This window comes from Grammomys surdaster, unplaced genomic scaffold (assembly GCF_004785775.1).
Source record: "Grammomys surdaster isolate TR1022 unplaced genomic scaffold, NIH_TR_1.0 382, whole genome shotgun sequence".
Taxonomy (NCBI): Eukaryota; Metazoa; Chordata; class Mammalia; order Rodentia; family Muridae; genus Grammomys; species Grammomys surdaster.
The window spans coordinates 212,259-221,605 of NW_021604801.1; positions in this window are offsets into that span (position 1 = coordinate 212,259).

The following is a 9,347-nucleotide window of genomic DNA, read 5'->3' on the forward strand; positions in this document are numbered from 1 at the left end:
CCCTCCCTCCCTCCTTCCCTCCCTCCTTCCTTCCTTCTTTCCCTCCTTCCTTCTTTCCCTCCTTCCTTCCTTTCTTTGTTTCTTTTCTTTTTTCTCTTTTTTGAGACAGGGTTCATGGCTGTCCTAGAACTTACTCTGTAGACCAGGCTGGCCTCAAACTTGGAGATTCACCTGCCTCTGCCTCTGGAACACTGGAATTAAAGGCGTGTACCACCACCACCACCACCACCATCACCAACTGGCTTTTAGATGCATTTCTAACTACACACAACAGTGGCCAGGCAACCTCTGCTGCTGTTTGCTGACAATCTCTGCCCTTGTGTGCCAAACTTAAAGACTGCAAGAATTTCTCCAACCTTTTAACAGTTTTCAGGGCATCTCTGTATTCACATGGTGGACTCCACTCAGCAAGCAGGCATGCCGTCTTATACCACACAGCTGAAGACTACCATCTTGGCACTCCTCCCTATGGCTCAACCTTAGTTACCTGTCTCACTACCCATCACAAGAACCTTGCAAGCGGCTGTCCTAGCACAGAGCACATTAGCAATACAGGACTGAACATCTCTCTGTTTTTCCTCACTGATCTGACCTCGTCAGGCTTCTCAGCTTCAGTTGCCTGTCTTGCTGCTGTAGCCAGAACCATGCACTCTCCCCCTTCATCTCTTCTCTGGTTCTGTCTGGTCCTTGTTCAGGCACCAATTAGTTGTGCAACAAAAACTTTTCCTAAGGAGAAGCACACTCTACTCATCCCAGATAGAGAATTCACGACAGACCAAAGCACAGATATTACTGAAGTCCAGCTGGGTGAACCGTGAGTTTTATTGGAGTTACAGGAATATAGGTAAAAGGTTACTTACTTACAGGAGCAGAAATTACTTGAATGACTCAAATACATCACCAAGGCCCACCCCAGCATGGGTGTCAGCTCACAAAAGCTGGGAGCCTGGAGTTCTCTGCACAGGCTGCAGGCAGCGCAGCAGGTTGGAGAGTGGTGTTAAGTCCCTGCTTAAGGAGCTCCCCTGTAGGGTGTCGGAGGTGACTGCTACACCTGCAGGGAGCCCTTAGTCTGCTAGAGTGACGTATCACTAATGTATTTGGACAAGAGTGATAGCATCAAAATAGGGTTCTGAGGAGTGGAGTGAAGCAGGAGTGGGATGCACCAGAGGACACAGATATGCGGACAAAAAAGCACTGATGTAAGCCTAAGTAGAGAGCAACTGATCCAAGCTGGAGATTGGATGAAGAGGAGGTACTACAGAGGTGACAGAAGTGAGGGGTGCTACAATGTTAAGTTACAACATGCTTAATAATGGAAGAGGTAGAGGACAGTAGAGAGAACAGATATCTAAGTCTGAATGATCCTGGGGCTAACATTGGATCTACTCCAGTGTCATTTATGGATAGAAAAAGTGTAAGGAAAGGAATGGTGTGTGTGAAGGTGAGTTAGTTCAGCCTGAGGCTTCTAGGAGGGATGCTGCATAAGAATATGTGGACACAGAGCTCCTCCGGAGTGGATGCTGAGCTGGAGTCAGCAGCCACAACACGGGGACAGGGAAGGAAAATAGGTGGGCAAGGTTGTCCAAGAGAAAGAGGGCAGAAGAGGGGAGGAGGGAAGGGAGGGGGAGAGGAAACACATGGATGAGGTGAGCATGGTGCTTCCTGATTGCTCCTTCCGGTGCTTCTCGTGCTGCTGCTAACAGTGTTCTAGGTATAATTCTGGGTGTTTGCATTTAGAGATTCGTTTACTCTTCAGAACAATGTTGGGAGGTCGGGGAATTAGGTACTCTTACCATCTCTGCTTCACAGATAGGAAACCTCAGCTGATCACAGTTCAGATAACTTTTTTGAAGGTCATAAAGTCAATGGGGGGCAGGAGCCAAGATTTGATCCAGAGTTAATCTTCTCACCCCCATAACACTATGCTTTCAAATAAAATCTTAGAGTGAATGCTATAATTACGTCCGTGCAGAGCCCTGTGCCAAGAACGTCATTGGTTCTTGAACTTATTACAGATAATTTGGGAGATCAAGTTGATGAATTAAGGGGTAGCATATCTGGATGGATAAGTGGTGTAGCATGTATATATTATATCTATGGGCAGATAGATAACGGATAGGTGAATGGATGACTAAGTTAGAAACTAAGTGGAAAGATGGACAAAGGAATCGACAAACGGAAGAGTGTACGGATGAGGACGAGCGGTGGGTACACAGAGAAAGGGTGTGTGGTGGGTGGATAGATGAGTGCTAGGAAGCACAGATATAGACAGATGCCCTACGGATGAGCAAGTTCACAGACAGACAGGTAGATCAATGTGGGTGTAGAGGATGTTATGTAGCTGCTTCCTCTACCTTGAAGCACTTTCCTCTGGAAGGAAGAAGGATGCTCGTAAGATTCAGGAAGTAAATAAAACCTATAAAGTTCCGTTAGCTGCTGAAGGATTCACAAGGCCCTCCCCGAGGCTATCTAGACAGTAACAATTGCTGGGGAGAGCTACCCTACCATCTCTGGGAGAGCTGCTTACAAGTCGCACAGCTTTCCAAGAATGCGGCTTTCAAGAGTTGTCTCTTGGAGCCAGACATGGTGGCACACTCCTTTAATCACAACATCCTAGAAGTAGAAGCAGGGCAGCTCTCTGGGAACTCAAGACCAGCTGGTCTACCAAGGTAAGTTTCAGGTCAGATAGGACTACACAAGGAGGCCTTGTCTTTAAAAAAAAAAAAAAAAAACAACAAAATCTTCACCAGGTACTGGAGGAGTGGAGAGACGCCTTGCCCTTCAGGACACTTACTATTGTCATAACATCCACATGAGGAGGCTCACAACTGCGTGTAACTCCAGCTCGAGCGTCTGACACTGTCTTCTGACCTCTGTGGTCAACTTCACACATGTAGGAGCACAAGTACATGCACATGCATGCACACGTGTGCACGTACACACAGTTAAAAATAGAATCTCAAGTCTTCGCCTATGCTGGAATGGGCTATCAATGAGGCAGCTACCTCTGAGCACTCCTCTAAGTAACCACAGGAAACTCACCAGCTCACACTAAGCCAGACTGGAGTGAAATCATCTCATTGATGCCCTATCTGGGGTGAATGACGGCTCTCCAGCTTCTACGATAATGAGTAGGGAAGAGACAGAAGAATGACTGGATAGAAGGGTGGATGACGGAATAGGAAGGTGGATGTTGAGGCATTAGATACACAGATGAACAGGAGTTGGATGGATGAGTTAATGAATGGAAGGATGGGGAATAAGAGAGGACAAATGTTAAGGTGGCTACAGGCTGGATGGATGGATAAATGGATGGATAAACAGGCATTTAATAGTGGGATCAATGAATGAACCCCTATACTTGAACCTGGAGAGATTAATATGAAAAGCCACAAATTATCATCCGTCTTCTTTCCCAACCCTCCCTCCCCTACTGCCCCCAGAAATCGCGGGCAGCCAAGCTTGATCTTTCCTTCTCCCTTGTTCAGACACTCTAGGATGCTCTCCAGACGTCTTCATTCCTTTCTTGCTCTTCTGTCTTGATGCCTAGGAGAAGTACTTAGGAACAACCAGCCCAGTATGAAGGCAAGTGGTGATTTTGGGGAGATCATTCCTCTGTTTCCTGTTGTCTCTTGATTGTCTTAACTCTAGACCTCTATGACCCAGAGAGACGTCAGAGCTGAAGTTGGTCCTTGAGTGGAATGTCTTACTCAGCACCCCAGGAAGTGGCACCGGCACAGTGACTGGGAAAAGGGTCTCAGTGGAGGGGCAGGAAAGCCAAGCCGTTCTCGCAGGGAGGCAGTTTGGGAAGTAGCACCGAGGCAGTTAGGAACCGGAAGTAGAGGCTCTGCCTAGCCCACCCTGCAGCCAGAGAGACCTAGCTGCAGATCTTCACTTCTGTCCCACCATCTCGGACACGGACACTCTTGGGGGATTCACTCTTAGCCCTCCGGACTCCGTTCACCTCCACAGCAACAGTCACTTCATCTCACAGCTGAGAATGACAAGAAGATGCAGAGAAACTCCAAAGGCTTCCAAGAAAGAATAACTATGTAGATTTCCTGGGGGGAATAATCCTAAGAACTTGTGCTCTGGGTCTGTTTGCTCTGGGTCTATTTAGAGAGAAGTGCGGGGGCTGGAATATACAGGGCCTAGGGCTCCTGTGAGCACTGGGCACCGGCACAGCATTGCAGGGGCCCAGTCTGACCACTGGGCACCAGCACGGCTTCGCAGGGGCCCAGCGTGAGAAACACATTCTGCCTCCAGCCCTGCAGGCTTAGTTCCCTGGAGCTTTTCCAAGGTTTGAGCAGGATTGCAGATTGGCAGGAGCAAGCCCTGGAGCCCCTCCCCCAGCTCAGTCCTGCCTTCTAGTACCTCCGCACCTGGTGCCAAAAGACAGGGCACCCAACTCCCAGAACAAAAAAGGGCTGCTTGTGGTGGAGGATGAATCATGGAGAGTCCTACAGTTGGACCTCGCCGAGGCGCAGCTGGCTAAAGGACACCTTTCTGCTGGCTTTCACTTTTCTTGTCCATTTTCTCTCCGCCATGTTGGCCTGTTTCATATGGGAAAGTAGCCTGGAACTTGTCACAGATATCCACAATATTAAATAGCTGAACTCAATATGACACATATCATTTTCATTTTATTTCATTTTATTTTTCTCAGAAGATATTTTTCTTCTGTCCTTAGAGTCCAGCGGAGAGGTGGCTCAGTGGTTAAGAGCATTGGCTGCTCTTCCAGAAGACCTGGGTTCAATTCCCAGCATCCACATGACACCTCACAACTGTCTGTAGGGATCTGACACACTATCATAAATATACATGCAGGCAAAATACCAAATGCACATAAAATAAAATAAAAAGAAAAACAAATAATCCAGCTCTTTGGCCCAGTAATGGAGGCAGAGGAAGGCAGATCTCTGAGTTTGACCAGCCTGGTCTACAGAGCAAGTTCAGGGAAAGCAAGGGTTATAGAGAGAAGCCTTGTCTGGGTGTGTATGGGGAATCCGGGTCTTTGAATAGGTTTCAGTGGAGGCCATAAGGCAGACTCATCAGATCTAAATCCGGGTGTGGTGTTAGACACTTTTCAGTTTCACAGCACAGATACCTGACCACCTTGCTATGGGTGGCAAAGCTCACTGTGCAGTAACACAGCTCCACGTAGAGCTTAAGAGACAAACAATGTAGAAGACACTTCCTTCAGAAATCCCTGACAGCAACAACCTCGACCATGATTCAAGTGACAAATTTTTTGATGGCTTTGTCCTTGGGTGTGCACTAGGCAATCTGTACATTGAACAAGCTGCACGTGACTATAACACCTTTTGGCATAATTTATTGGTGTTTATTATTATTTTTTATTTTACATTTTGGAAGCTGTCTTAGTCACTGTTCTATTTCTGTGAAGAGACACCATGACCACAACAACTCTTATAAAAGAAAGCATTTAATTGGTGGCTTGCTTACAGTTTCAGAGTCAGTTCATCCTCAAGGCAGGGAGCATGGCAGTAAGCATGGCATTGGAACAGAAGCTGAGAGTTCTACATCCCAATCTACAAGCAGGGAGAGGCTGGGCCTAGCATGGGCTTTTAAAACCTCAAATCCCACCCCCAGTAGCGTGCTTCCTCCAACAAGGCCACACCTCCTAATCCTTCTAATCCTTCTCAAATAGTTCCACTCCCAGATGATTAAGCATTCAACTATATGAGCCTATGGGGACCATTCTCATTAAAACCACCACAGAACCCAAGACCCCAAAGAGGTACTTTTAAATCCTAACACAGGTCTTGGGCAGTGGTAGCACACACTTTTAATCCCAGCACTCAGGAGGCAGAGGCAAGTAAATCTCTGAGTTGGAGGCCAGCCTGGTCTACAGAGTGAGTTTTAGGATAGCCAGGCTACACAGAGAAAATCTTGTCTCAAAAACCAAACAAAAACAAACAAAAAAACTTCAGAGACACTTTTTGTTAAGATGTACAAACTGGTCTGGAATCTGTAATCCTCCTGCCTCAACCTCTATAGTAGACCGAATTCCAGGCATGCACCACTATGCCCAACTTCATACCAGACCTCTGTTTGTGTATGCATATACTCACCCGTGCAGGCATATGTGAAAGCAAGAGGTTGACATCGGGATGGCTTCCTCAATCACTTCACCTTATTTTCTCGAACAGTTGCTCAGTACACTGGAGCTTGCTGCTTGGGTTAGACTGGCTGGCTCATGAGCCCTAGGGTTGGCCAATGTCTGACATCCAGCTGGGGTTACAGATGCATAGCACCATGTCAAAACATTCGTGCTTATCCTAACTGTGGACCTTGGAATTCTGCAGCAAGTACTTTACTCATTGAACCGACTCCAGCCCCATGTACTAGATGTCTTATTCATTCCCATAGCACCTCCACAAGGGTGATCTTACTGCCTTATTTTTACAGATAAGGACAGTGAGATTCAAGGCAGTAACTTTTCCAATGTCACATATCTGGAAAGAGTTAGAGCCTGGTAGTGTATGCCTTTAATCTCAGAGGTAGGCAGATCTCTGTGCATTCCAGAACAGCCAGTGTTCAGAGAAACCCTGTCTCAAAAAAAAAAAAAAAACCAGAGCCAGGATTTGAACTCATGATTCTGATCCTGATTAGAGTAAGTGACTTAGGCTCTGAAGGTCTGAAGGAAAAGGTTAAAGACTGTCTCAGCATGGGAGGATTGGGGCACCATTCTCTTAGGTAAAACACCAGGGCGCCTTCACACACAGATCTGCACCAGGAGCCCCAGTGCTGCCTTGTGAGTGGAATGAAGGAGCTGAAACAGTGCCAGCAGTGCCAGCCCTGGTCCGGCCCCCATCTGAGACCTCAGGAAATGACACACCAGGGCTGTGATGTAGGTCTTTGGACCTGGCATCTTCTCCCAGAGGAGGGATTTGAGGATGGCTGCTCTAAGCTGTTGGGTGGGGGTGGAGTGGGGAGTAGGAGGTGGGGATGGGGTGAGCAGAATTCCAAGCTGCTCTCCGCAAGCTTATCCCGCAGTGCAGTGAGTGTGGTACCACACAGGTTTATCTATGGAGCCTAGGGTCTGGGCTCTAGGCTTACTGTGTGCTCCAAGACAATCTGCTAAATATCTCTGGGCTTCCTACTTGCCTATAAACCAGAAATTGTTTTCCTTCCTGTCTTATGGATGAAAGGCATGAGGAAAGACAACTCTTACCCCTGGGGTCTGACACTGGGTCAGGACACAGTCTCTGGGAAGAGGTAGGAACGTGTACTCTGTATGGTGTATCTGTGAGAAGAGTTAGGAAGTGTGAAACAGCACCCTGGGGACTGTCTGTAATTTATTTTCACAAATATAGCTGTTCCTGAAGACAGCTTTCTCTGGATGCTCCTGTATCTGAAATGCAGCCTTTTCAGCTCCTAGGGACAGGGGGTGTGTCAAGCCAGGGCTGGGTAGTAGGAGACAGGGGTAGGCAGTCACCTCTACTGTGGACACAGCTGTATAAGGCTCTAGGTTCACCGACTCCTGGTCCAGGTGGATAACTAAGGCTCCACGAGGGATGGCCAGCTGAGCTCCAGCTCTGGCAAGCTCAGTGGAGAGACCCAGAGATGATAGTGACCAGCCATTAGAGTCTGTTTGGGACTGCTGAGGGAGAGCAGCATGGAGGTCCAAAGTTAAATGTCACTCTGAGATTTGCTCTTGGTTACCCCTCTCCTGCACCAGCCTTGGCTTGGCAGGAAGGAGGCTGGGGGAGGGGTGGGCAGAACTTTGCAGAGGGGGAGGCAGGAATTCTGTTGGAAATCATTCAAATGAGGCTATGAAACCAAAACCCTGTCTCAGAACAAATTGGCCAGATTTGGCCTGGAGCCGGGGTGCAAACACAGTGAAGGAGGCTGGGCCCTGGCTGAGGCTGGGAGGGGTTGAGCAGAAAAAACCCCAGTGTGTGGCCCCGGGAGCTTGGGCTTTGGCTGAGATGAGTAAAAGGGACAGTCATCACTGTTTCCTGCCTGTGAGCTGCCTATCAGGGCAGAGAAGGAGGGAGGCGGGGTACCCCAGCCACCTCTCTGGCCAGGCCTGGAAAGAGGACCTGGTCTACCACTGACACCAGTCCTGAGTCTCCACGTCTCTTTTCTTGCCTCTATTCCTGCAGTCAGCTCCCAGAAGTTCCCCATCTTACCAAGTATTCAAGCCTTTAAGTTCACCTTTGAGGTCCAGACTCTAAAAGAGTGAATCTGGCCAGGGTCTAGGTGGGAAGAAGCCCCCATAAGCCGGCCTTAGAGATGCCAAAAGGGGGGTGGTTTTCATTCTTGTGCCACAGGGAAGGCTTTGGTGCCACTCACCAGGGCATAGTTGCCAGGGCCTGGCACTCCTGTCTGCGGAATGTCCAGAGGCAAGCACAGAGCAGAAATGGGGGAGGGGCCAGGCAGGAACAGGTGTGAAGGAAAACCAAAGCCTGTAGAGTTCCTCACAGGACCATCTGTGTGAGGGAGGGTACCTCGGAGAGATTACTCAGGTTCATGCTGCCTAGAGAGGAGTGAGAGAGAGTGGCTAGGAACAGACCAAGAAGCCAGTGGCACGATCCAGGACAGTAGGCTCTTCCTCTGGCATTGGCTTCCTGCCCAGCTGTGTCACACTGAGACTCTTCTGAGGAAAAACAGGTTTCTTTGCCATGCCAGCCTGGCTCTTGTCTCTTAGATCAAGGGCTAAGACACAACCTCAGAACCAGGTGAAGCAGGACTCTAACCCAAGCCCTATGTGCTGTCCTACCTAATGTTGCTATTCTGTTGTCACCCTGGAGGCATCCTGCTCTGCAAACACTGCCCCTCATTCAAGGTGCTGCTTGTGTTCTGTGACAAGCCCTCCTGCTTTGTGACTCAGCCAGTGACCCCTCCTCACTCTTTTCTGGTCCACTAACTGTCCTCCTCCCCACTGCCTCAAGGCTCCCCCAATCCTTTCTGCCTTTCTCTCCATGTGAAACTCAATGGCTTCGCTGACCTCCCCCCTCAGAGTATGGGTCTCAGTCTCGTTCACTCCTGTACTACCTCAGAGAGTTCCCAGGATTCTCTCTGCTCTCTCCGAGTCCACTGTATAGTTTCCAACCAAGCTCTTAACATGAACTTCTCAAGGAATGGGAAGGGACCCTCTTGACTCCTGATGGGTGGAATCTTATTTCTGGCTCTTCCTCTGGGACCAGGCTAGGCTTGGACCTCTACTCTCAACCCCTTCCTTTTAACTGAGGAGGGCCACAGGGGTGGTGAGAGAGTTAGAGAGAAATAGGAGGGGTAGGAGAGGTGGGGGAACCAGTCCAGTGTTGTTCTTGGCGTGGAGCCCCCAGCCCCAGGGAAATCCTGACTCTGTGGAAAAC